At 35.8% G+C, this 26975-nt stretch overlaps 1 protein-coding gene and 1 pseudogene across 6 annotated transcripts in view; both read right to left on the bottom strand.

Moving 5' to 3' along the window:
* Positions 1-26975, bottom strand: part of Tmem232 (transmembrane protein 232) — a 224949-nt gene that overhangs the window by 46181 nt on the left and 151793 nt on the right. The window lies entirely within an intron of this gene.
* Positions 21579-22249, bottom strand: LOC102017875 (annotated as a pseudogene).

The following is a 26975-nucleotide window of genomic DNA, read 5'->3' as shown; positions in this document are numbered from 1 at the left end:
TATATATTTAAAATTTCTTGCTAAACTTAAGTTCCACATGTTTCTTTGTGATGAGACACATCTGCAAAGATTGAGCATAGATTTGCTGTCGGAGAACTTTGTACTCAGAGAACAATGGTGCAGAAAATGAATAACATAAACACAAATCCTGGCTTGCTAACCCAAGCTGAATATTTACAGTCTAGTTGGAACTATGTATGTGTCATATGTTCACAGCTTTTCTCTTGCTTCTAAAACCCAGACCAAAGATATTTAATGGAGGAACATGTACAAAAATCCTGCTGGGTTTAAACAAGTATAATTTTATTTTCCTTCTATTTTCTGCTCAGTGATTTGGACTGGTAGCCATGTAGCAAAATCTTCCTTAAATCTGTTTGGTGACCATATGTTTTAGACTATGTAAATTAAAGTACAGTGTCTAATGTCATAATTGAGTGTTTTTCTCATCAGCAATATATTTAGGCATAAAGTATCTAAATTACAACCATAAGTTGACAAGTGACTTGCAACTTATTTCATCCAGCTGTGCATCCACCCAGCTATTCCCCTAATACTTATAGAGGACACAGGCTCAGTGCTATGTGTATCATGCAAACAAGTTTATACGCAACATGATCTCTTTTCTTGGGGAATTTATTCTTTGTAGGAAAGATAAAGCCTAAAATACAAGAAATCCAATACAAATAGATATACTCAATTATTGATAACACTGATACACTTTAAATTGTAGAGACTAGCTTAGAAGAAAAGTGACAGAATCCTTTCAATAAAAATTATTTGCATGCTTTTATGAAGACTATATATTATTATGGCTTTCTTATTAACTTTGTGGTTACTGTTGGGCAACCTGTAAAGATTTCATATTTTTATGGATAATATTAAAATTCAAAGGGAATCTTATTGGTGTGTGTTATGATGTGAATTGTGTTCACTGCAAATTAAGTACAGACCCTAAATCACACTATTTCAAAATGTGACTGTATTTAAAAGTGGGGCCTTTCAAGAGTGAATAAGGTAAAGTGAGATTATATGGATGAGCTCTAATCCAATTCATCCAAGAAATTTAGCTGGGCATGCTGGTGCACGTCTGTAATCCCAGCACTCGGGGAGGGAGACTGAGGCAGGAGGATCCTTGCAAGTTCAAGGCCGGCCTGGGCTACAAAGTGAGCTCAAGAGCAGCCTGAACTGCGCAGTGAGACTCTGTCTCAAAAAGACAAAAAAAAAAAAAAAGAAATTTAACACAAACACAAATAAGGATTTGAGTATAGAAAGACAAGGGTATTTGGAGGTCACAGTGTGAAGGCAGTCATCTTGCAAGGAAGGAGAGGGATGTCAGGGGAAATCAAAGCTGTCCACACCTTCAACTACAACATGCAGCCTCTGGAGCTACAGGAGAAAAATACTCTGTTGTTTAAGCCCCTTGGTGTATGGTATTTTGTTATGTGAGGCTTAGCAAACTAAAACAGTATGTACCCACAGTACATTAGTATAGTTATGAACTAGAGTTCATAATGAAAAGTCTATAAAAATGAATTTGTAATTAATATAGAAAAATATTGCTGTAATGACTTTAGATCATCTTCTCATACAGAGAATGAAGGTGCCAGTGAACTGCTTGAGTAATCACTGTAACGAACACGGTAATGACATGCAGCAGCTTAAATCTACTAGGGTTTTCCAGGTGCCGTGCTTATTGTGCTTTTGACTAGTCTGATTTTTTCATGAATGGCCCAAGGGATATATGTGCTTGATGCTTTGCATTTTTATGAAAAATAATAGCTTTCCAGTTAAAATAGCTTTTCTTATATTTTGAACAATAAGCCTTTATTTTCAGATATATTGGCTTTATGCCACCAACAAACAGAAGATGTTAACAAAGATGGTCATTAAAATATGAAATTTAGCTTCCCGCCACACTCGTAGTGTGTGGGCCCAGGCTGGGCGAAACCCCGGACATCTTCAGGAAGCCCGGTGAGTCTGGGCTCTGCCTCCCTGACCAGCGTGCAAGGCAGGCGAAACCTCGGGCACCCTCTGGGGCCTAGGAGGCTCCCTGCCACACCCAGTCTTGCGGGGCTGGGCCTTTAGGAACCTGGTGAGCTACTCTGGGGCATTCCCCACTAGGGTGTGAGGCATGTGGATCCCTGGACAACTTCCGGGGCCTTGATGGTCACTGTCAGAACAACTCACACACCTCCTGGAAGCTCAGCTGAAACCTGAACATAGTCAGCAGCCTCGGGGACCTCACCCTCACCCCTCCCCTTCCAGTGTGGGAAGCAGGCTCTGTCCCGGGCAATATCTGAAGCCTAGGTGAACTCAGCCTACATCTCCCCCTACTCTTGTGGAAGCTGGGCTGAACCCCAGACAGTCTCAGGAATGACAGCGAGCCTCCCCCGCCCTTCCCAAACACTCCTGGGAGCCGTCTGAATGCACAAAAGGTAGGGAGCATCTGGGACCTCACCTTGCCACCACTCAGCAGCACAGGAGCTGCACTGAGCACTATGGATCTTCAGACTCTCGCCCTGCCACTCACACACAATTGGGACAGTGAGGCTGGGCTCCAGGTAACCTCTGGACCTTCAAAAATGACAAAATGAAGGAGCAAAAGGCGGGGGAGGAAAGGCGGGGGAGGCTCGCTGTCATTCCTGAGACTGTCTGGGGTTCAGCCCAGCTCCCACAAGAGTAGGGGGAGATGTAGGCTGAGTTCACCTAGGCTTCAGATATTGTCCGGGACAGAGCCTGCTTCCCACACTGGAAGGGGAGGGGTGAGGGTGAGGTCCCCGAGGCTGCTGACTATGTTCAGGTTTCAGCTGAGCTTTCAGGAGGTGTGTGAGTTGTTGCAATGTAAGACCTCCACACCACCCAAAACAAGTCCAGGAGGCATCAACGCAGAAGAGCCTCGAAGTCATACACCTGAAATTTCTGAAATGAAAGCAACTGAAGTAAAGAAACAACTCCATCAGGCCATAGAAGACATGAGATCAGAAATAATGTCTAGGGGAAAAAATAAAATAAATATTGACAACAATAGTGAAAGAAATGTTCAACGTACCCAAAGAAGACATTGACAAGAAAATAGAAGAGCATAGACAACTCATGCAAACCTTCAGTGAACAATATAGAAAAGAACTAGAAGGTATGAAACAGATGCAAATAGATATCCAGCAAATTAAAAATTCCATTGAAAGCTGGCAAAATCACCTGAACGAAGCTGAAGATAGACTTTCAGACCTTGAAGACAGCATTGCCACTAATGAACATGAAAGGAGGGATCTCTTAAAAACAGAAATAACAATTTGCAAGATGAAGCAAAGAAATCTTTTAAAAACAGAAATATCAATTTGCAAGATGAAGCAAAGAAAATAATGTCAGATTAATAGGTATTAATGAAACAGCAGGTGTCAACACAAATGACATGAAAAGGCTATTTGCATAAATAATAGCAGAAAATTTCCCAGGCATGGAAAAAGAAGCAGACATCCAGATAAGTGAAGCATATAGAACTCCAGTTAATCATAACCAAAATAAATCTACACCCAGACATATAGTGATCAAGATCCTGGTAACTCAACAAAAACTCAGAATATTAAAAGCTGTTAGAGAAAAGAAACAGATCACCTATAAAGGAAAACCCATAAGAATCATGGCAGATTTCTCAACACAAACCATCAAGGTAAGAAGAGCTTGGAGTGAAGTATTTCAGGTACTGAAAGAAAACAACTTCCAACCCAGATTGATGTACCCTGCAAAATGATCTTTCAAATTTAATGGAGAAATACAATATTTTCATGATAAAGAACAACTGAAGAAATTCATGAGCACCAAACCAATCCTACAAAGAGTACTAAAAGATATTCTAGAAAGAGATGAAAACAGACCACAGTGTCAAGTACAACAACAGAAAGAAGCCACCAAGTAGAGGAAGCAATTGAACAGAGGGAAAAAAGAGGATCCAACAACAAGAAAATAACATGACAAAGATAAACCAGTTCATATCAGTTATAATCACCAATGTAAACAGTCTCAATGCACCAACCAAAAGAAGCAGACTAGCAGAGTGGATCAGGAAATAAAATCCAACTATATGCTGTATACAAGAAACACATTTAACTCAAAATGAAATTCACAGACTGAAAATTAAAGGATGGAAAATAATACTCCACAAGACAAGAACCCAGAAAAAAGTGAGTGTAGCTATTCTGTTTGCAGACAATGTGAACTTCAAACCAAGAACAATCAAAAGAGATAAAGAAAGTCACTACATACTTGTGAGGGGAAAGCTGCAAGAGATAACAATCATAAACATCTATGCACCAAATGGAGCCCCCAAATATATAAGACAAATTTTAACAAACATGAAAAATGAAATAGGCAGCAATACAATCATAACAGGGGACTTTAACACACCATTGTCACAAACAGACAGATCAACTAGATGAAGAGTTGGGAAAGAAATAACAGAACTTAACCAAACTGGTGAACATATGGACTTAGTAGACCTTTGCAGAGTGTTCCATCCAACAGCATCAGAATATACATTCTGCTCTGCTGCACGTGGGATGTTCTCTAAAATAGATCATATACTAGTACACAGAACATATTTAAGTAAATACAAAGGAATTGAAATTATCCCATGTATACTATCAGACCATAGTACAATGAAATTGGAAATTAATGGTACAAGAAATCACAAAAACTCCATAAACCATTGGAAATTGAATAACATCCTCCTGAACAAGCAATGGGTCACAGAAATCAAAGTAGAAATTATACACTATTTACAATCAAACAAAAATTTACATATAAACTACAGGAACCTGTGGGATGCAATGAAAGCAGTCCTCAGAAGGAAATTTACAGTGATGAATTCCTACCTCAACAAAACAGAACAAATACAAATAAACAATCTTATGGGGCCCTTCAAGTTTCTAGAAGAAGAACAGCAAGTCAAACCCAGAGCTAAAGAAGACAGGAAAGTATAAATCTCAAGATGGAAATTAATGCAATGGAGACTAAAAAAAAAATATATAAAGAATTAATGAATCAAAGAGTTGGCTTTTTGAAAGGATAAATAAAATGGATAAAACCCTAGCCAACTTTATCAAAGAAAGGAAAGAAAAAACTGAAATACATGCAATAAGGAATGAAAGGGGTGAAATCAGTACAGATCCTGAAGAAATTCAGAAGATCATCAACACTTACTTTGAAAATCTTTACTCTCATAGGATGGAAAATGCAAAAGAAATGGACAGATTTCTAGATGCATATGAATTACCAAAGATGACTAAAGAAGATCTAAAAATTCTGAGTAACTCAGTATCAGCCAGTGAAATTGAGACTGTAATAAAAGACTTCCCAATGAAGAAATGCCCAAGTCCTGATGGATTCACAGCTGAATTTTCTGAAAAATTTAGAGAAGATTTAACACCAATTCTACTCCAACTCTTTAATGAAATTGAAAGGGAAGGAATTCTTCCCAACTCATTCCTCGATGCAAGTATTATTCTGATACAAAAACCAGAGAAAGACCCAACCAAGAAAGAGAACTAAAGACCGATCTCACTAATAAATATAGATGCAAAAATTCTCAATAAAATACTAGCAAATGGAATACAACAAGTCATCAAGAAGATTCTACACCACAACCAAGTGGGATTCATACCAGGAATGCAGGGATGGTTCACGTGGGGGAAAAAGAGAGGAAAGAAATCAATGTAAATCAATCAATGTAATACACCATGTCAATAGAGCCAAGGACAAAAATCACATGATCATTTCCATTGATGCAGAAAAAGCCTTTGATAAAGTCCAACACTCATTCATGTTGAAAACCCTACAGAAAATAGGAATAGATGGACTTTATCTCAAGCTAATCAAAGCTATCTATGATAAACCAACAGCTAACATTATACTAAATGGTCAAAAATTGAAAGCTTTCACTTTAAAATCAGGAACAAGACAAGGATGTCTACTGTCACCACTCCTATTCAATATAGTTCTGGAAATACTGGCTAGAGCAATTAGACAAGAGAGAGAAATAAAAGGAATAAGGATAGGAAAGGAAGAAGTGAAATTATCATTATTCACAGATGACATGATACTCTACATAGAAGACCCCAAAAACTCTACCAAAAGGCTCATGGATTTAAACAAAATTCAGTAGCATAGCTGGACACAAAGTGAACACTCAAAAGTCAATAGCATTCCTGTACACAAGTAACAAACAGACTGAGAGAGAAATTAGGGAAACCACACCTTTCACAATAGAATCTAAAAAGATGAAATACTTAGGAATCAGTCTAACAGAAGAAGTAAAAGATCTATACAGTGAAAATGATAGTACTCTGAAAAAAGAGATAGAAGAGGATGTCAGAAAATGGAAAGATATTCCTTGCTCATGGATAGGAAGAACCAACAGTGTGAAAATGGTCATACTACCAAAATTGTTGTACAGATTCAATGCAATCCCAATTAAAATACCATTAGTATACCTCACAGATCTAGAGAAAACACTCCTAAAGTCCATCTGGAACCAGAAGAGGCCTAGAATAGCAAAAGCAATCTTGGGAAACAAAGGAAAGGCAGGAGGCATCACAATTCCTGACTTAAAATTATATTACAAAGCTACTGTGATAAAATCAGCATGGTACTGGCACAACAACAGACCTGAAGATCAATGCAACAGATTAGAAGATACAGATACTACTACAAACACACTCAGTCACCTTATCTTTGACAAAGAGGCCAAACATGTTCATTGGAAGGAAGATAGCCTCTTCAAAAAATGGTGCTGGAAAAACTGGCTTTCCACATGCCAAAGACTAAAACTAGACCCATGTCTTTCACCATACACTAAATTAAAATCAAAATGATCAAAGATCTAAATATTAAAACAGAAACACTAAATTTATTGGAAGAGAAAGTAGGTAAAAATCTTGATGACATTGGGGTAGGCAGAGAGTTCATGAACAAAAAACAAACTGCACGGGAAATACTTCAAAGAATCAACAACTGGGATCTCATCTTATTGAAAAGTTTTTGCACATCTAAAGAAACCACCAATAAAGTAAAAAGAAAACCGACAAATTGGGAAAAAATTTTAGCCAACTGCCCCTCAGACAAAGGACTATTATCTAGGACATATAAAGAATTAAAAAAAACAGGCCTCCCAAATTCAAAGACCCAATCCACAAATGGGCATCTGAGATGAATACACACTTCTTTAATGAAGAGATACTAATGACAAATAAATACACAAAAAAAAATGTTTAACGTCATTAGTCATTCAAGAAATGCAAATTAAAACAACACTGAGATTCCATTTCACCCCAGAAAGAATGGCTATCATCAAGAAATCAACTAATAACAAATGCTGGAGAGGCTGTGGGGAGAAAGGAACCCTACTCCACTGCTGGTGGGAGTGCAGATTGGTGAAACCACTGTGGAAATCCATTTGGAGATTCCTCACAAAACTGGGATTAGAAGTTGCATTTAACCCAGCTATTCCCCTTCTGGGTATTTTCCCGGAAGAATTAAAGACATCACACCACATCGATATATGTGCACCCATGTTTATAGCAGCACAATTTGTTATAGCTAAATCTTGGAAACAACCCAGATGCCCATTCACTGAGGAATGGATAAAAAATGTTGTGGTATTTTTATACAATGAAGTATTACTCAGCTATTAAAAAGGATAAACTCAAGGCTTTTGTAGGTAAATGGACGCAACTAGAGACCATACTCAGAAATGAAATAAATCAGATCCACATGTGTAAACATCATATTGTCTCCTTGGTGTAGGAACCTGAAAGAGAAGGTAAAACTGAAAACATACAGTAGACGATAGGAAAGGGAAAAAAATTGCTCAAAGGAAGGAACGACTGGGATGAGGGAAAGAAGAAAAAAGAAAGAAGGAAGGCAAAACATAAATATATATATGAATAGCTGCAATGACTGTATTGCTAATGTCTGATGGTGTATTGAAATGAACAGTCAATGCTTACAATTTTTTATGTTCTGATTGACTTTGCAGGCTTTGCATGCTTGTGGTCTGAGCAACAGAATTGAAGGCAACAATATGCAATGGAATTACAATGGTGAACTCCTACCATCTTGTCTAGTGAAACTTTGCATTATCTCTAATGTTTTATTGATGAATTGTTGTCTTATTCTCTTTAATCATTTGAGCAATCTTTCATTCTTACATCTGATAATCTGAGCAATGTAGTTGAGGACAGTGATATGCAATGTAACAACCACTGTTGATTTGTATTAATTTATCTTGAGACCTTGTATCACTTTGAATGTTCTTGCTTTGATTTATGTTCGTGATACTGTTATGCTGCAACTGTTCTATGTTTTGTTTGTGTCTCATGTACTATTCTCTTTAAAATAAAAAAATATGAAATTCACTTATATTAGAACAGTCAACAAATATGAAAACAAAAGGGTATGTGAAATCACATAGTACTTTGCGATAATAAAGTATTGCACAGGTTTACCTCTGTTTTAAAAATTAGAAAAGAGTCTCAAAAGAATTCTGAGAACTATTTTCGATGTTGAAGAATCTATATTTCAAAATAAAACACAGCAGTATAACACATTTACTGAATATATCTCACTATTTGGCATTAATGCATTTTCTTCAGGAGAAAGAAAACAATGATTTGCATTTCCCATTGGGAACAGTACTTGGTTTGGCTTAGATGTCTAAGCTGCCATAAGAATCTCCAAGCTATCTTTTACAGTAGATTTTTGGTGTCTTATAGCAGTACTCCAAAACAGGGAAGGATGTTCTTGTGAAGCTATCAAATATTATTCAGCCATCATTATTCCAAAGACTAAGGCTGTCTTGTAAATGCCTTAGTAAAGCATTCTGAGTTCAACTTCTTTGTTTCATTGTGAATTTTTGCTCCAGTAATTATGTTTAATTATTACATTTTGCCTGTCAGAAAGTTGAAATGTGGAACTATAATATTAACAGAAATATTGAGCAGACCATTGTAAGTGTGTCAGTCACACTGTCCCTTGACTGCTATATTAACTCATAGTCTCTTAGGAGATATCAACCTCCATCTATTCAGAAACCACCACTCTTCCAAACGCCATGAATTCAGTTCCCTAAAAATCTGTATTTTCTTTGATAAACTGCTCAGGAAAAGACAACAGTTTCATAATGATGATAAACCATTGTCAATTTACTACATCAACATTCATCAAATGAATTGATTAAATCTACATGCTCATTTTGTATAATAGAAATACAATCACTGCAATAAAACACTGTCATGGGATTAATGTCTTCTACTCTGAAAATGTAAGTCTTGCCTTTGGCTTGGTATTTTATGAAGCAGCAGGAGACCATTATCCTGTGACAACATTTTATTTCATTGACATCTCAAATATATTCTTAATATCCTTTATATTTATGTTCAGTTTAGAATGAGAGGATTAGAATAGGTGTTATTATAGTGGAAAGGCATTCATTACTACATTCTGAATAGCATTACCATGTGATGCCTCAGCCAAAAGAACTTCTTGGCAAGCTCTACAACTTTTATTCTTATGTATTCACTGCAAAACTGACTGCATCGCAGGCTAGGAATTTTTCCTGTGTTAATCATCAACATCGACCCAGTTTTGCAGCTTATGGTTTCTACTTTAATTTATATACTGTGAAAATCAATCTGATCACTTAAATGTTAATGAAATATTAGAAAGAAAAAGTTTTCTAACTTTAGGACACAATAATAACCATAAATTTAAATTTTCCCTCTGCTTGAAAATAATTTCTTCCTTTATTTTGAGATCACTTTCCTCAGCATTTTTCCACACTCCGAATACTAAATATTTGCCTATGCACATAAAACGGAGATGTACAATAATTGTCTTTATAGCTCTGAAAGAAACACAACTCCATGGCAATCGAGGCCATTTTTTTTGGCTGAGATTATTCAGAAATTATTTGAATTCTCCACCACATTTTGCATGTGTATATATAGAAAAAGACACAGAGTAAATTATACAAAATAAGATTCAGTGTGTTAAATCTGAAGTGGGAGATAGAATAAGAAACTATGAAAATTCATTTGTGGGCCCTGATACTCAGAGACTATGCACAACAAAGAGAACACAGTTTTCAAGACGTTAATAGCATGAGGCAGTATTTTGAGTTTCCTGAGCTATTAAGGTGCCAAAAATTGCCTTGTTTGTGTTAGGTCACTGCTGTAATTACATTTCAGGTAGCTAATAAAATTCTAAGTAATGTTTTGTCTATGCAACACTACAGACAAAGTAGAATTGGTTTTGGTTAAGAGCAGTTGGAGACATTGATTATTTTTTCTCTTTCTGGGTTAAGAATAAGGTAGTGAAAATTATGGATTGGACTTTCATTGCTTAGGATTTAAACTGTCAGTGAGGCTATAGTTAGGGCTATATGATCATGACATAACTGGAAATTGCAGAAAGTTACTGACCTGTTCCCATACACCACAGCTAGGCTGTATGGCTTTGTGGGTAGGCTTTTCTCCTTACATATCCAAATAGAACTTATGGGTTATGTTTTTAAGACGAGGACTATTAATTGGACTGATTCTTTCTACCTGATCCTGTCAAAATACATTTAGATATAACCTGCACAGAAGAAGGAAAATGTTTTATTTTAGCCATTTATTCTAGAAAATTTTTCTCCACCACATCCAATTAAATTATGACATGAATACACAGATATTAACATATTGTATACATAAGTATGCAATCTAGATTATTACAAAGTGAATAGATTGTATTAAATGACATCTAGATTTTAAAAACCCGTAATATTACCAAAACAGCATGTGGGACCAGGAGTGGTGGCACACACTTGTAATCCCAGCACTCGCGAGGCTGAGACAGGAGGATTGTTGCAAGTTTGAGACCAGCCTGGGCTACGAAGTGAGCTCCAGACCAGCCTGAACTGCATAGCGAGACCCTGTCTCAAAAAACTAAAGCAAAAAAATAGCATAAGGCCCTTCATGCCCTGTTTCCAGTCTCTAACTGCTCCCCATATACATAGAACCTCTCCCCTGCCTTATAACCATATAAATTGGTTGTGCTTTCTAAAAATATATGTTAGTGGCACTATCGGGTACACAGTCTTTTATATCTTGGTTCCTAAAGGCAATATTATTCTGCATACAATTATGCGTTGTTTGCTCTCATCTGACAATATTTATAACCTCATCACAACTCATCAATTCTACTATTAATGAACAATGTGAGTTCTTGCACAGTACCTTTCTACTTAATAATCATCCTGTTACTTGATAGTCTCTGTTTTGGAGTGGCTCACTCAGTGCATCATTTTCAAAATATAATTGTGCTAGTGTCTGCTAAGTGCTACTGAATACAATTCCCATTCTGCCTATAGTTAAGTGTACTTCCCTAAATCCAGTAAATTCAGTGTTTTGTTTTGTTTGAAGAAGATTCACTTCAGTTCACATCACTTCAATTCACATCAAATTCAAAATTTTTAATGTATCACATTTTCTGCTGTTAAGAGTAGTCTATTTCAGTGAACTTTATGAATTGCAGTAAAAGAAAGGAAAAACCTCTATATTTTCCACAATTACCAATGATTTCCAGATATTAAGAACAGAATTGTCATTTAATTTTGATACTTGGCTTACTGGTATATGCCAAGAGTATTCTTTTTCCTTTATTTATATAAAAATGTAATCTTTTGAGCAATTCACCATAGTAGGGGAAGAGTTTAGAGATACCTTCACCAAAAAAGGTAGAAACAGGTAATGATAATGAGGAACAATTAGGAAATTAAGCTATTAACCATACCTAAGTAAAAGATTTGAATATTTTTGTTAGATATTTGTTTTTTAAGAAAATGCATGGAAAAATCTTCTGTCAGATTCCTACTATTTCCTTGGTCTGTTGCACAATTCTTGCAATCAGAATTTTTTTCTTAATCATTTCTTTTGAAATGGAAAAGAAAGTGTTCTAGAAACTGGTGTAAGATGAAAAATGGCAGAAATATTCCAAAGAAATTCTAATTTATAGCACAAAGATGAGAAATGAAAGAACAAAATCAACTATTCCATTTCAACAACCAACAAAGTACATATCAAAATTAATATCAAATGTCTGCTTGTTTTTGTATAAAAGGAATAAATATCAATTTATTTTTCATGAACACACAAAGTGTTTTCTTTCAGCCTGAAAACTAGCAAGTATTGACAAGTGAATGAAAAGTTGATTTTGTATCCAAATAATTATTTTATTGATTCATACTTGTTTTATACTTTAAATTAGAAGTTTAGTGTATATAACTGTGACATATGTATCTAGTTAATACACTTTTTGTTAATTTTATTATTTCTGAATAATAAAGTGTTTAATAAGTGTTTCATAAAGACATTCTTCCAAACTTGGACATTATAATGAATTAAAGTAATAGTAACAGTCAATCTTAGCCTTTTGTCTTGGTTACTTTTCTCTCGTTGCTGGGACAAAACATTTTATGCTCAAAATTAAGGAAGGAAAGGTTTATTTTGCTTACAGTTTGTGGAAGTTTCAGTCCATACTTGACAGGTTACAAGGCAGAGTGGCACATGGCAGAGGGCTACAGCTCATGGTGGCAGAACACAGCAAAAGCAAGAAGCACTAAAAGGGAGAAACGGCCCCAAGCAGCCTCTTCTTCTCCCTTAAATATGCAAACTATCCACCTCAGGGCGGGTGTAGCTCTCACACCCATAATCAATGAAACTCTAAAAGCCTGCCCCATGACCAAATGAGGCTTTGGGGGAACACACAGACACAAACCATAACATTCCACCCCTGGCCCCTCAAAGACTCATGTTCATCCCTTTATGCAGACAGCATTTAGTCCATCTGCAAGAGTTGCCAAAGTCCTAACAGTTGAAGCATTGCTGACAAGTCCAAGTCCCAAGTCTCCTCCAACATGTAAGGCAAACTCTCAGCTGTGAGCCCCTGTACAAATGAAAAGTTAGACACTTCCAGCATTCAATGGCACAAAATAAGCAGTACCATTCCAAAAGGTACAAACAGGGGGACACAGAGCACTGGGACCAAAGCAAGTCCAAAATTCAGCAGGGCTAACATTATGTCCTGTAGTTCCATGACCAGCATCTGAAGAAATCTGCGGCACATTGTGAGCTCCAAAGGGCTTGCATGAGTCCACCCCTATGGCACTTCTGGTGGTTACAGCTTCCATGTCTTCTCTCTTAGGCCTGATTTGCTCCCTCCTTGCAGCTTTCCTTAGATGATCCACAGTCCTGGCTTTTCCAAACTTCTGAGGTCTCCAACACACCTTTTGCTTCACACTCACATCTTCATCCACTGCCCTCTCAGGGGCACACTGCCTAGCCTCCCAGGCCTTCTGAAATCTAGGTGGAAGCCTCTTTAACCTCAGAACTCTTACATTCTCCATGCACCTAAAGCCAGGGCCACGTGGATGATGCCAAGGTCTGCTGCCACCTGGAGCAGTAGCCTCTCTCTTGGCCACAGGGGTCAAGGGCCTGGATTGCTGGACACTCTGAATCCAATTCTGAGGAACAAATTTTCTATGCTGCAGCCATTCTAGAACCTGGCTCTCAGCAATTTTCTTCTCAAGGCAAGGTCTTTCACCTTTGAGGTTGCAAAGGGTGGAGACTTGCTGCTTCTTGTGATGCCCTCAGGCAATCTTTTTTATTTTCTTGTTCCTTCTCAGCAATGGAGATCTCCTCAGCTCCACCTTTGCAGTCCACAGCTTTACTGGAGCTTTCTTTCTGGCCAAACTCACGACATTTAAAATCATCCTGCTGGGCTCTTTGTTCTTGATTCTCAATATAAATCTGGCTAAAAGCCCCCAACAATAGCCATGCCACTTCCCCGACGTTTGACTGCCTTGAAATTTCTTTTGCCAGATTAACCAGTCCACTGCCGCCTTTAATCTCATTCTTAGGCAAAGTCTCTGGACACGAGCAAAATGCAGACAAACTTTCTGCCAAGCCATAGCACACATCATCTGGAGTCCAACAACCAATGAAGTCCTTCTTCCCAACAGAAACCTCCCAAAGCTGGTCTTTACTGATTTCTATCGGTTTTCTGATCTTCTGAGCTCTGACCAGAATCTCCCAAACAGAACAGTCAAAAGCGTTCAAGCTCTGCTCTTTCAGGCAACATCTCTGAACCTTTCTAAACTCTTCCCACAAACCATTTCCCAAGGCTCTTGAACCACATAGTCAGGTATAGTCACAGCAAGGACCCCACTCCTGGTACCAAATTCTGTCTTGGTTACTTTTCTCTCATTGCTGGGACAAAACACTTTACACCCAAAATTAAGGAAGGAAAGGTTTATTTTGCTTACAGTTTGTGGAGGTTTCAGTCCATACTTGACAGGTTACAAGGCAGAATGACACATGGCAGAGGGCTACAGCTCATGGCAGCAGAACACAGCAAAAGCAAGAAGCACTAAAAGGGAGGAATGGCCCCAAACAGCCTCTTCTTCTCCCTTAAATATGCAAACTATCCACCCCAGGGTGGGTGTAGCTCTCACACCCATAATCCATCAAACTCTAAAAGCCTGCCCCATGACCGAATGAGACTTTGGTGGAACACAAAGACACAAACCATAACACCTTTGTATTTCATTGGAAAATTATGTAATCTTCCTTTATGTGATTGCAACTATTGCTCTGAGTATAATGCTTTTGCCTGCTTCTAGAAATATATTAAAACTTTGTAAGTCCACTTACAATGTAAGTTTTTTCAATAGTAAATTATACTTGTATAGATAGATTATAAAATGACTTTTTGGATTATTATTACATTAAAATGGCAAATATGACTAAAACTAGACCCATGTCTACAACCATGCACTAAAGTTAAAATGAATCAAAGGCCTAAATATTAAAATAGAAACACTGAATTTACTGGAAGAGAAAATGGGTAGAAATCTCAAAGACATAGGTATAGGCCAAGACTTCATGAACAAAATCCAGAATGCAAGGGAAATATTACAAAGAGTCAACAAACGGCATCTCACCTCACCAAAAATCTTTTGCACAACAAAAGAAATCACCAACAGAATGAAAAGATAACCCAGAGTAGGAAAAAATCATAGCCAGTTGTACCTCAAACAAAGGATTTATATCTAGAACACATAAAGAATTGAAAAAAAATCAGATCCTCCAAATTCAAAGACCCAATCCAAAAATGGGCATCTGAGATAAATACACACTTCTCAGATGAAGAAATACAAATAGCAAGTAAATACATGAAAAATGTTCAGCATCACTAGTCATTTGAGAGATGCAAATTTAAACAACCCTGAGATTCTGTCTCACTGAAGAAAGAATGGCTATCATCAGATCAACCCATCACAAATGCTGGAGGGGATGTGGAGAAAAAGAAACCCTTCTTCATTGTTGGTGAGAGTGTAAATGATGCAAGCACTGTAGAAATCAGTGTGGAGATTCCTCAAAGAACTAGAATTAGAGGTTCCACTCCACCCTTTCTGGATATCTTTCCAGAAAAGTTAAAAACATCATACTACAGCAATGTATGTTCACCCATGTTTATAGCAGCACAATTTGTAATGGATAAATCTTGGAAACAACCCAAATGCCCATCAATCGAGAAATGGATAAAAAAGATGTGCTTGTTTTATATAATGGAGTACTACTCAGCCATAAAGAAGGATAAACTGCAGACTTCTATAAGTAAACGGATGCAACTCGAGACCATACTCATAAGTGAAAAAAATAAGGCCCATATGCATAAACATCATATAATCTCACTAGTGTGGAAACTGAAAGAGTAAATAAGATCCAAAATGTACAACAGATATTGTGAAATGGAAAGAAACTATTCAAAAGAGAAGAAACTGTGAGGGAGAGAAGGGAAAAGGAAGGAAAGGAAAAAGAAAACAATATATTTATACACAAGGTAGTTAAGATAGGTATAGCCAGTTTCTCTTAGTTCACTGAAAAGAAGGGTCTGTGCTAATACTGTTTGGAGAAGATATTATGCCTGTATCTCATACTTTGAGTAACTACTATAAAGACAACAATACACAGTATATTAATTATTGTAACTCTCCTACTAACCTGTTTTGAAATTCTGTTTCACTGGGGTATTTTACATTCTTTTCTCTTTAAAATAAATTTTGAATAATCCAGTAAAATAAAATAAAATTTTTAAAAAATTGAAAATATGATATATAGGAAAACAAGAGATGTCAGAAAATCACATATTTCATAGATGAACAGCTGAATCTACTTAAAGAAAAATTTGTCTTTAATCTATCAGTTTTTGTGTGCATGTGATGGGATTGAACCCAGGGCCTCACAGAATGGGCAAGGGCTCTGTCCCTAGTAACAACCTTCGGCCTGATCTATAGAATTTATATTGAAGTTGAAGAAGTGGCTACTGGATTATGTCAATGAAGCTCTTTTCTTCTCTCTCTTTTCTTCTCAAATCTCTGAAAAATATAAAATATTTCCCCAGAGAAACAATTACGTGACATCAAAGCTGGAAAATAGAAAGGAGTGTTGTCAAATATTTATCATGTGCTCTATTGTCCATTCTCTGAACCATAGAAGCACACTGGCAGATTAAAGCTGAAAACCACACACCCAATTATGGAAACATACTTTTTGAGAGGACAAAAATAGCACTTGACCCTCATGCATGCAAAAGTACACCTTTTTTTTTTTTTTTTTTTTTTTTTTTGTTTTTCTCCGGTACCAGGAACCGAACTCACGACCTTGCGCTTGCCAGGCAAGCGCTTTTGCCGCTGAGCTAAATCCCCAGCCCCCAAAAGTACACCTTGAAGTAATTATTTGACTCACCTCTCAATCTAAATGCATTGAACTTTCTCCACTCCAACAAATACTGTGAGGCTGTGAAGCCAATAACTACTAGAACCTAGTTTAGAAAACTGTGACTGTTCCCCAGGATTCTGGTGAAAACTGGTGAGTTAGCAACTAAAACATAAGAAGAGTAGCTCTCATTTGGTGCCCAATAGCTCATAATGTTTCCTATTCTCATCCCCAAAATAAAAACAAGTACTACACAGATCTAATATCATAGAAATCCTACAATCAACTTTTAAATGCAAAGTCAATAATACTACCAAGAATTATTAAGTATCTGAGTCAAACAATCCTAAATCAAAACAAGATCTAACACCATAGGAAGTATAAGTAATAAAAAACCAGAAGAAGATACTAAAGCCACAAGACAGAGCAAATATTTCTAACAAAAGTTGCAATTAAAGAGTCAGTGTCTAGATCATGATATAACTTTAATACCAGTTAGAATATTTACTGAAATGAATCTTTAATAAATGCTAAGCCTAAATTATATAAGCAAGGAAAAGCAAATGGAATGAACACACAATTTAGAAGTACTGAAAAAGTACTACTAAGACCCAAGTGTTTTACTTTTTGTAGAAATTGGCATTGGATTATAATACAAATTGACAATTTGATGGTAATATATGGAAATGCAGTGGATTAAGGATAGTTAAGACAGTTATGAAAAAGAATAACAAAATTAGAAGACTCCACACTTTCCAGATTTCAAACTGTGGTAATGGCATAAATGTAAACATATAGAGCAGTAGAATATAATTCGAATCCAATAAAACCTATCCATTTATCAGAAACTAATTTTCAGTAAGTATGTCAAGATAGTTCAAGGTGGCAAGCCATAGTCTTCTTAACAAATATACTGGAATAATATGATGTACACATACAAAAGAAATGGTCTACTTTTATCTCACACCATATAAAGAAATGAACTCTTCTCAAAGACTTCAATGTGGGCTGGGGATTTAGCTCAGTGGCACAGCACCTGCCTGGCAAGTGTGAGGTCATGAGTTCAATTCTTGGTACCAGAAAAAAAAATAAAATAAATAAAAATAAAAAATAAACAATCAAAGACTTCAATGTAAAAGGTAAATGTATAGAAAAAAAAGCTTCAAAGAAAAATATAAGAAAATCTTAATTACTACAAAAGAGGCAACAGTTTCTTAGGGATGATATCAATAGCACATGCAAAATAAGAACAATAAATAAATCATGTTACATCAAAATGGAAAACTTTTGAATTCTAAATGTACACTATCAAAAACTGAAAATACACACAACTGGGAGAAAATACTTATAAATTATATATCTGAAAATGGATATGTATCCAGAGTACATACAGAGCTTCTATAACTCCATAATAACAAGAAAATAGTCCAATTAAAAAGTAGACAAATTATTTAATAGATATTTGTTCAAAGAACAAATGCAAATAAGCCAACACATACATTATAATCCTCAACATCATCTGTCAATAAAAATATATATCCAAAAAGCAACAGGGTACTTTTCACATCAAGGGTGACTGTAGTTAAAAGGATAAGCTGTGAAACACATGTAGAAAACTGGAGTTTTCACACACTTCTGAGTATATATAATGATGCAGCTCATCTAAGATACTTTACCAGTCCCTCAAAATGTGAACTAGAGAGTTACTATGTGACCCCAGTTTCCTAAGAAGATACACAGGGAAATGGAAATATATGTCTACAAAAAATCTCCTATTCAAAGTAGCTCTAAAGTGGAAACAACCCAAATGCTTATCAACTGAAGAATCAATATAAGCAAAAGGAGTCTATTTACACAATTAAATCATCCAGCCATTTGAAATGAAGTGCTACCATGTGATAATTGTAGATGAATGTTGACAAGATGCTAAGTAAAACAATCCAGACACACACGGCCAAATACTGTATGATTATAATTGCATGAAATATCCAGAATAGGAAAATTGATGCAAAAAAAAAAAATAGATAATTGGTTTCTGGGGAATAAAGGGAGAGAAAAATGGGGAGTGTCTCCTATGGGGTAAAATATTTCATTTTTAGATTGAGCAAAGTATTCTGCAATTAATAGTAATGATCACATAACCTTGTTAATATAAAAAGTTCTGAATTGGACAACGTTAAAAGATGCATTTTTGGGTATGTGAGTTACATTTCATATTTTTTAAAATCCCCCATTAATCCAAATTAGGTAGGAAAAGGTTATAAATGAGAGAGCATAAATTAATTTGTTTCAATATAAAATTTTGAAAAGATAAATGTTACTCTGGTGAGACTGCTAAAGGTGAAAGTATTGAAATGTAGAAAAAGTAAATAATACTAAGAAGGAAAAAAGTAATGCAGATTAAAATTATAAAGATTATCAGACAGTTATGTACCAATCTATTGTAGTTTAAAATCTCAACAAAATGGACAGGTTGATTTTTGGAAATGGGAAGGAGCAGTATACAATACTCTTAGTTAAGTAAAAACAAGCCCATAAAATGTTACACACATTATGCAACAAACTTGCAAAGAACAGATTATTCCAATATTATCCAAAAGTGTTGAGAAAGTGAAAAATGGAACAACTTGGACAATAAAAGCATATAAGATTTCTAAAAGAAAGAAAAATTACAGGCTAATCTTATACATGTATATAAATGCAAAATTCCTTTACAAAACACATGTAAAATGAAAATGAGAATACTCATAAAAATGAAATATCAAACCAGTCTGAAACCACTCTAGAGTAGAAGTATAGTTTAATATCATAAAATTAATAAAAAGATAAAATTTATTTCTCAATATTGACGAAAATAATTTGATAAAATGAAATAATTATTCATGGTGAGGAGTCACAGTTAACTGAACATTAAAGATTGCTTTATGTCATAAACCAAAACTTTCAACATACATCATTCTTATGGTGAAATATTCAAACTATTCCTTTAAAATCTCAGAACACACTATGACTACTTCTATTACAGTTAATGCAGTAACAAGCACAACGATTCAAAGCAAATGAGTTCTAAGGATAGAAAGAAAGTTTAAAAATTCATTAGCAAAATTTTCACAAAGAAAACATACAGTTTAAAGATGTATCATCATGGTAGATTTTTACAACTCCATAACATAATTACACAAAAATGTCTTCACATGTCTTGGCACTTTCAAGTTTTAAGACATGTTTTTGAATCCACCATTTACTACTTCAAAAAAAATTTATATAGAGTACAGGCATGGTAGCTCATGCCCCTAATCCCAGCACTCAGGAAGTTCAAGTAGGAGGATTGTTGAGAGTTTGAGGCCAGCCTGGACTACAAAGTGAGCACAAGGCCAGCATGAACTGCACAGTGAGACCCTGTCTCAAAAAGCCAAAAAGAAAATTATATAATATAAAGAACTTGGCTTAAAATAATTTGGTATGCTGAAAGAAAATGGATGGTAGGATGCATAAAACAAGATTTACAGATTTATAAAGATTGAAGGTATACATTCTGTAAAAGAGAATCAACCATAATATACTCTCTACTGTTCTACATAGTTTACATTCTTCCATAATGATGACTTACTTTTTTTATTTTAAAGAGAATGGTAAAAAAAAAAAAAAAAAAAAAGAACAATAGCAAAATACAAACAAAGCAAAGCAAGGACGTTAAAAATGATACAGGGTTTCAAACCAAATGATAGTGATTAACAGTAGTTGTTATATTACATATTGTTATCTTCAATGCAGTTGCTCAGATTACCAGATATAAGAATGGAAGATTGATAAAATCATTAAAGTGAATAAGAAAATAATAATTTAATAAAACATTAAAGACAATACATAGTTTCACTAGACAGGATGGTAAGAATTCATCAGTGGTTATTATACTGCATATTGTTGTCTTCACATAAATTGCTCAGATTACCAGATATAAGCATGCAAAATTAGTCAAAATATATAAAGAAAAATTTAAACATTAACTGTTCCCCTCAATAAAACACCAGACATTAGCAGAGCAGTTATGCAAGATATCCATATATATATAATGCTGTAGTACTTTCTTTTTCTTTTTTCCCCTCATCCCATTTGTTCCTTCCTTTGAGCAATTTCTTTTCCTTTCATCTTATCTATTGCACATTTTGGGTTTTATTTACGCTTTCATGTTCTTACACTAGGGAGACAATATGCTGTTTATACATGTGGGTCCTATTTATTTCACTTATGAGTATGGTCCCTAGTTGCATCCATTTACCTATAAAAGCCTCGAGTTTATCCCTTTTTTTTTAATTAAAAAAAAATTGTATTTACATAGAAGCATTCAGAATGTCAACAAAACAGCTGCAACTTTTTTTGCACTTACAGAATAGTATTCAGATAACAGAACAATTATTTCATATAAGCTGCATCAGAGACAACTGAAGATGCAAAACTACCTTCCCCATAGATAACTAATTTGTGCTGTGCACCAGCAAGAACCTGCTTTAAATTTCCACGCCAACCTACAACTCCCATACTATACCAGGCAAGGTTAGTGGCTCTTGAAAATACCACCAGGACAGGGCTATCTAAAGACGCATTCGGTAGTGTGTCAACTATTCAAAAAAAAAAGACACTGTCCAGTTTAAAAACAAATCTTACACAGCCTTACATTTCAGTTTTTTTCTTCAAAAGGAGTGAGTTGTGTACAGGGGGGTTAAATGATTTATAAATAAGAAAAACATCTGCGGGAGAACCAACTTACTCATCACCATCTTCCTCTTCATCTTCATCCTCTTCGTCTTCATCCTCTTCATCTTCCTCATCCTCTTCCTCTTACTTCTTTTTCTCGCCTTTCTCAGCCTTGACAACTCCCTTTTTCGCTGCATCAGGTTTTCCTTTAGCTCGGGAGGCAGCGATGCCTTTTTCGTACATTTTCTTCAGCCCGGCAGCCTTCTTCTCGTGGGGCTGCCTGTCATCTGCTGCAGTGTTATTCCACATTTCTCCCAGTTTCTTTGCGACATCACCAATGGAGAGGCCAGGATGTTCCCCTTTGATTTTGGGGCGATACTCAGAACAGAACACGAAGGCCGAAGGAGGCCTCTTGGGCGCATTGGGATCCTTGCACTTCTTTGTTTCTCGTTTAGGAGGAATGTAAGTTTTCCTCTCTCTTTCATAACGAGCCTTGTCAGCCTTTGCCATGTCTTCAAATTATCCTTTCTCTTTAGCAGACATGGTCTTCCACCTCTCCGAGCACTTCTTAGAAAACTCTGAGAAGTTAAGGGAAGCATCTGGGTGCTTCTTCTCGTGCTCCTCTCGGCAAGTTTGCACAGAGAATGCACATGATGACATTTTGCCTCTCGGCTTCTTAGGATCTCCTTTGCCCATGTTTACTTGTTATCCTCAGCGAGGCACAGAGTCGCCCAGTGCCCGGCCGGCTCTCACTTGCCCCAGCGCTGTCTCTATAGAGCGCAATGTACTGCAATGGCTATGACAGCGGGAGCCAGACGCCTGCCATTTTTTATAGCTGAGTAATACTCTATTGTATAGAAATACCACATCTTTTTTATCTGTTCCTCAGCTGATGGGCATTAGGGTTGTTTCCAAGACTTAGCTATGACAAATTGTGCTTCTATAAACATGGGTGCACATATATCTCTGTGGTATGATGTTTTTAATTCTTCTGGGAAAATACCCAGAAGGGGAATAGCTGGGTTAAATGGGACTTCTAATCCCAGTTTTGTGAGGAATCTCCAAATGGATTTCCACAGTGGTTTCACCAATCTACACTCCCACCAGCAGTGGAGTAGGGTTCCTTTCTCCCCATACCCTCTCCAGCATTTGTCACCAGTTGATTTCTTAGTGATAGCCATTCTTTCTGGGGTGAGATGGAATCTCAGTGTTGTTTTAATTGGCATTTTTTGAATAACTAATGATGTTTACCATTTTTTCATATATTTATTCGTCAGTATTTCTTCATTAGAGAAGTGCATATTCATCTCAGATGCCCATTTTTGGATTGGGTCTTTGAATTTTGGGGGCCTGATTTCTTTTTAAGTCTTTAAGTGCTCTAGATAGAAGTCTTTCATCTGAGGGACAGTTGGATAAAATTTTTTTCCCAATTTGTGGGTGATAACATTCTTTAAAAAAGAAAAGGAATAAAAGCAAAACATCAATAAAAACCTAGAGTTAACCAAAGAAATGAGCTAATGTTTATGGAGGAAATTTAAAAAATTTTTTGAAAATCATAATTAAATGAAAGTTTATATCATGTTAATAGAGAGAAACTGAGCTTCATAAAGAAACTGACTTCCAAAAATCATTGATAAATACCATGAAATTTATTTCATTAATTTTTAATTAACTGTGTTTTACATGGAATACAAAATCATAAAAAATACACATCAGTGTAGTAAACTATGATCTCTTGATTCATAATGTTTAAATAAAGTTAAATGTATTTATTTCCTTAAAAATTATCATTTTATGGTAAAAAACCAAATATAGATTTTTTAAAAATAGAATCATTCTACCATGAAATTCCTTTTTTTTTTTTGGGTACCAGGGTCAAATTCACAACTTCACACTTGTCAGGCAGGCACTGTGCCACTGAGCTATACCCCTGGCCCTCTACCATGAAATTCCACACCTGGTTTTCTTTTTCCTTTCCAACTGCAATAGTAACAATTGATCAAACCTTCCCATCCCTCCCTCCTTATCACCTACCCTCAACTAATCACTATTCAACCCACAACTTGTATGAGGTCAACTTTTTCAGACTATACATATTAGTGAGTTCATGCTCTACTTCTTTTTCTGTGCCTGTTTATGGTACTCAACATAATGAACTTCAGTTCCACCCACAGTTTTACAAATGGTAGGGTTTCATCCACTTTATGGTAGAATAGTAGTCCATGGTACTTACATACCATATTTTATTTATCCATTCATTATTAGATGAGCATTTAGGTTGCTCCCATATTGTGACTACTGTGAATAGTGCTGCAATGGATATGGCAGTTCAGTGGTCTCTTCAAAATATTGGTGTCATTTCCTGTGGTCAAATATACAGTAGTACGATTGCTGGATCATTAGCTAGTTCTGTTCTTAGTTTGTTGAGAAACTTCCATACTGCTTTCCATAGTGGCTGTACTAATTTATTTTCCCAGCAACAGCATCCAAATATTTCACTTTCTCCACATCCTACCAGCACGTGTTATGTTCAATCTTCTAAAATATTATCCATTCTTATAAGAGAAGGCGATATTTCAGCGTCACTTCAACTTGCATTATCTGAATGTTTACTGATGTTGAGCACATTTGCATATTTCTATATACCTTTTGTATATCATTTGTATATTTTCTTTTGTCTATTAAGGACAATTATTATTTTTAAAATTGGGTTGCTTGCTATAGAGTTTTTGAAGTTCCATAAACATTCTCAATATCCAGCCTTGTCAAATATATAAATTGCAAGGGGCTGGGGATTTAGCTCAGCGGCAAAAGCGCCTGCCTGGCATGCACAAGGTTGTGAGTTCGGTTCCCGGTACCGGAGAAAAACCAAAAAAAATATAAATTGCAATTTTTTTCATTTTGTAGGTTACTTCTGTGTTCTTCATCGTTTGGCAGGCAGAAGCTTTTCAGTTTGGTACAATACCATTTGTCTATTTTTGTTTTTATTTTTGTGCCTTTTGTCCAGAAAACCCTTGCCATTTCAATATACTGAAGCATTTCTCCTATGTTCCTCATAAAACAACAAAACAGATGTGAAAATCTAAGCTCTGAATCAATCAATAAAATGAATAAGCCAAAAGAAAAGTGGGCAAATGACAACAATAAACAATTTAAGTTAAACAAATGGGTTGTAAATATAGGGAAAGAATTAAACCAAATAAATTGCTATGGTAAATTACTTTGCTTATCCTCTACAGTTTATTGACAAAACTAAATTCTGGCTCTATTGCATTTTGTTGAAAATGTAGAAAAATGTGAAGTCTTAGAATTTCTAAAGAAAATATAAATCAATATAACCATTTATGTGGAGAAAAAGAAAAATTATTATCTGTAATGCTACACATGCAGATATCCTACAACTAAAATATTCCAGTAATAGTTAAATCCTAGAAAAAACATTATGCTATATATTCCAAGAATTTGTATCATATCAGCTTCATATTAAATAACAAAAATTAAAATATCCACTCCCACAGGCATCAAAAAATTACATTGTGACATGTTATCACAATGAAATATTATACCTCTATGAAAAGAATTAAATTACTATAACTCCATACAAAAACATAAAGTGATGTCTGAGACATAATATAGGTTGAACAAGAAAAATAATAAATCCTGAGCACTATGTATTATAAAGAGTATTTTATTTAGCATAAAATCAAGCTAAACAAGATAGCAAGGTATTTATGGAGATATATATATAATATATATAATATTATAATAAAAATAAGTAAAGAAAGAAAAATTTAGGTTAATTAGAAGGGCAGAATGCAGGTGGGATTGTGGATAAGTAGAACACATTGTAATTTTTAATTTAAAGTTACATGGTAGGCTTATGGGTGCTTATTTTTTCAGTATTTATTATTTTAATTAAACAACATTTATATACATTTTTCATATACAAAATATTACACTATATAAATTGAAGCTTTTTTAAAGCAATTTTAGAAGGTCATGGTAAAAATAAAAAAAAAGATTTGTAGTTGAAACTAGGTCTTGTCCATATGACCTAAAGAAATTCATAGATTCATGCGATTATTATCAAAACAAGTTTCCTTCCTCACTAGAATAAAGAAAAACAAACCTAAGATTCATAGGAAGCATGGGACACACCAAATTGCTAATGAAATCTTGAACAAAAAGAACAAAACTGGAAGTATCGCACTGCCTGACTCCAAAACGTACTAAAAAGTGATGTGAGTCCCAGCATCCCAGTGCTGGCACACAAACAGATGCACAGACCAATGGGACAGAACTGAACGCCCAGAAACAGCCTGATTCATTTATAGCCAACAGATTATCAGCAAAGGTGCCAAAAGCCTATTTTGGAGGAAGAGTAGCATCTTCAATAAATGGTGCTGGGAAAACTGGATATTCATGTGCAGAAGATTAAAATTTGTCCTGTCTCTCATCTTGTGCAAAAATCAACTCAAAGTGGATCAAAGACATGAATGCAAGCCTTGAAACTCTGAAATTATTGGAGGAAAACACAGAGAAACCACTTCAAGATACAGGCAATATTTTGGAGGGATCTGACTCCCAAAACAAAAGAAATAAAAACAAAAATAGACAAGTGAAAATATATCCAATTAAGGAGCTACTGTACATAGAGTAAAACAAACAAGCCAAAGATTAAGGATAAAATGTATAGAATGGGAAAAAATTGCAAATTTTCACATTCTAAAGATGATTACCTAGAATATGTAGGAACTTTAAAAATTAAATAACAGAAGAAAAATGCATTAAAAATGGGCAAAATTTTTGAATAGACACTACCCAAAGCATGAAATGCAAATGGGCAATAAATTTATGAAAAAAAAAATGACCAAATTCCCTCTTCATCAGGGAAATGCAAGCCAAAAGCACAATGAGATACTGCTATGTTTTGGATCTGGATGTCCCCCAAAGGCTGAAGTGTGGAAGGCTTGTTGCCAGGGCAACATTGTCCACAGGTGGGCCTTTCAAGAAGTGACTGAATCATGCAGGCTCTGACTTCATCAATGGATTAACCCTCTCCTCCCTGCCTCTCCCCTCCCCTCCCCTTCCCCCATTTCCTCTCAGTTTCTTTCCCTCTCTTCCCTCCTGTGGTGGACTGATAACTGGTGGTCAACTTATAACCCCCAGCTGAACTGAGTAATTGTGGTGCTGGGTGTGGGAGGCCCACCTGAGGACTGTTGCCAGCAGCATAAGAGGCAGACCTGGAGAAGAAGGAGGGCTGTTGGGAGCTGAGAGAGACTTTGGGGAGCTGGCTTTCCGATGAACTGGGCTGTTTTCATCCTCTGAGGAGCTCGGGATCTCGCTGGCACTGAGAATGGCTTTGGTTCACTTTGGGGAGCTCTGGTCCTCACTTGAGCATAGCTTCCTGGTTCCAGAGGGGAAGATGATGCACTGCCCGACTCTTGGAAAAGCTTGCTGCATTGG

Source organism: Chinchilla lanigera, unplaced genomic scaffold, assembly GCF_000276665.1.
Source record: "Chinchilla lanigera isolate Chin_1 unplaced genomic scaffold, ChiLan1.0 scaffold00017, whole genome shotgun sequence".
Taxonomy (NCBI): Eukaryota; Metazoa; Chordata; class Mammalia; order Rodentia; family Chinchillidae; genus Chinchilla; species Chinchilla lanigera.
The sequence above is the reverse complement of the archived record's forward strand: the minus strand, read 5'-3'. Positions and strand labels throughout refer to the sequence as shown.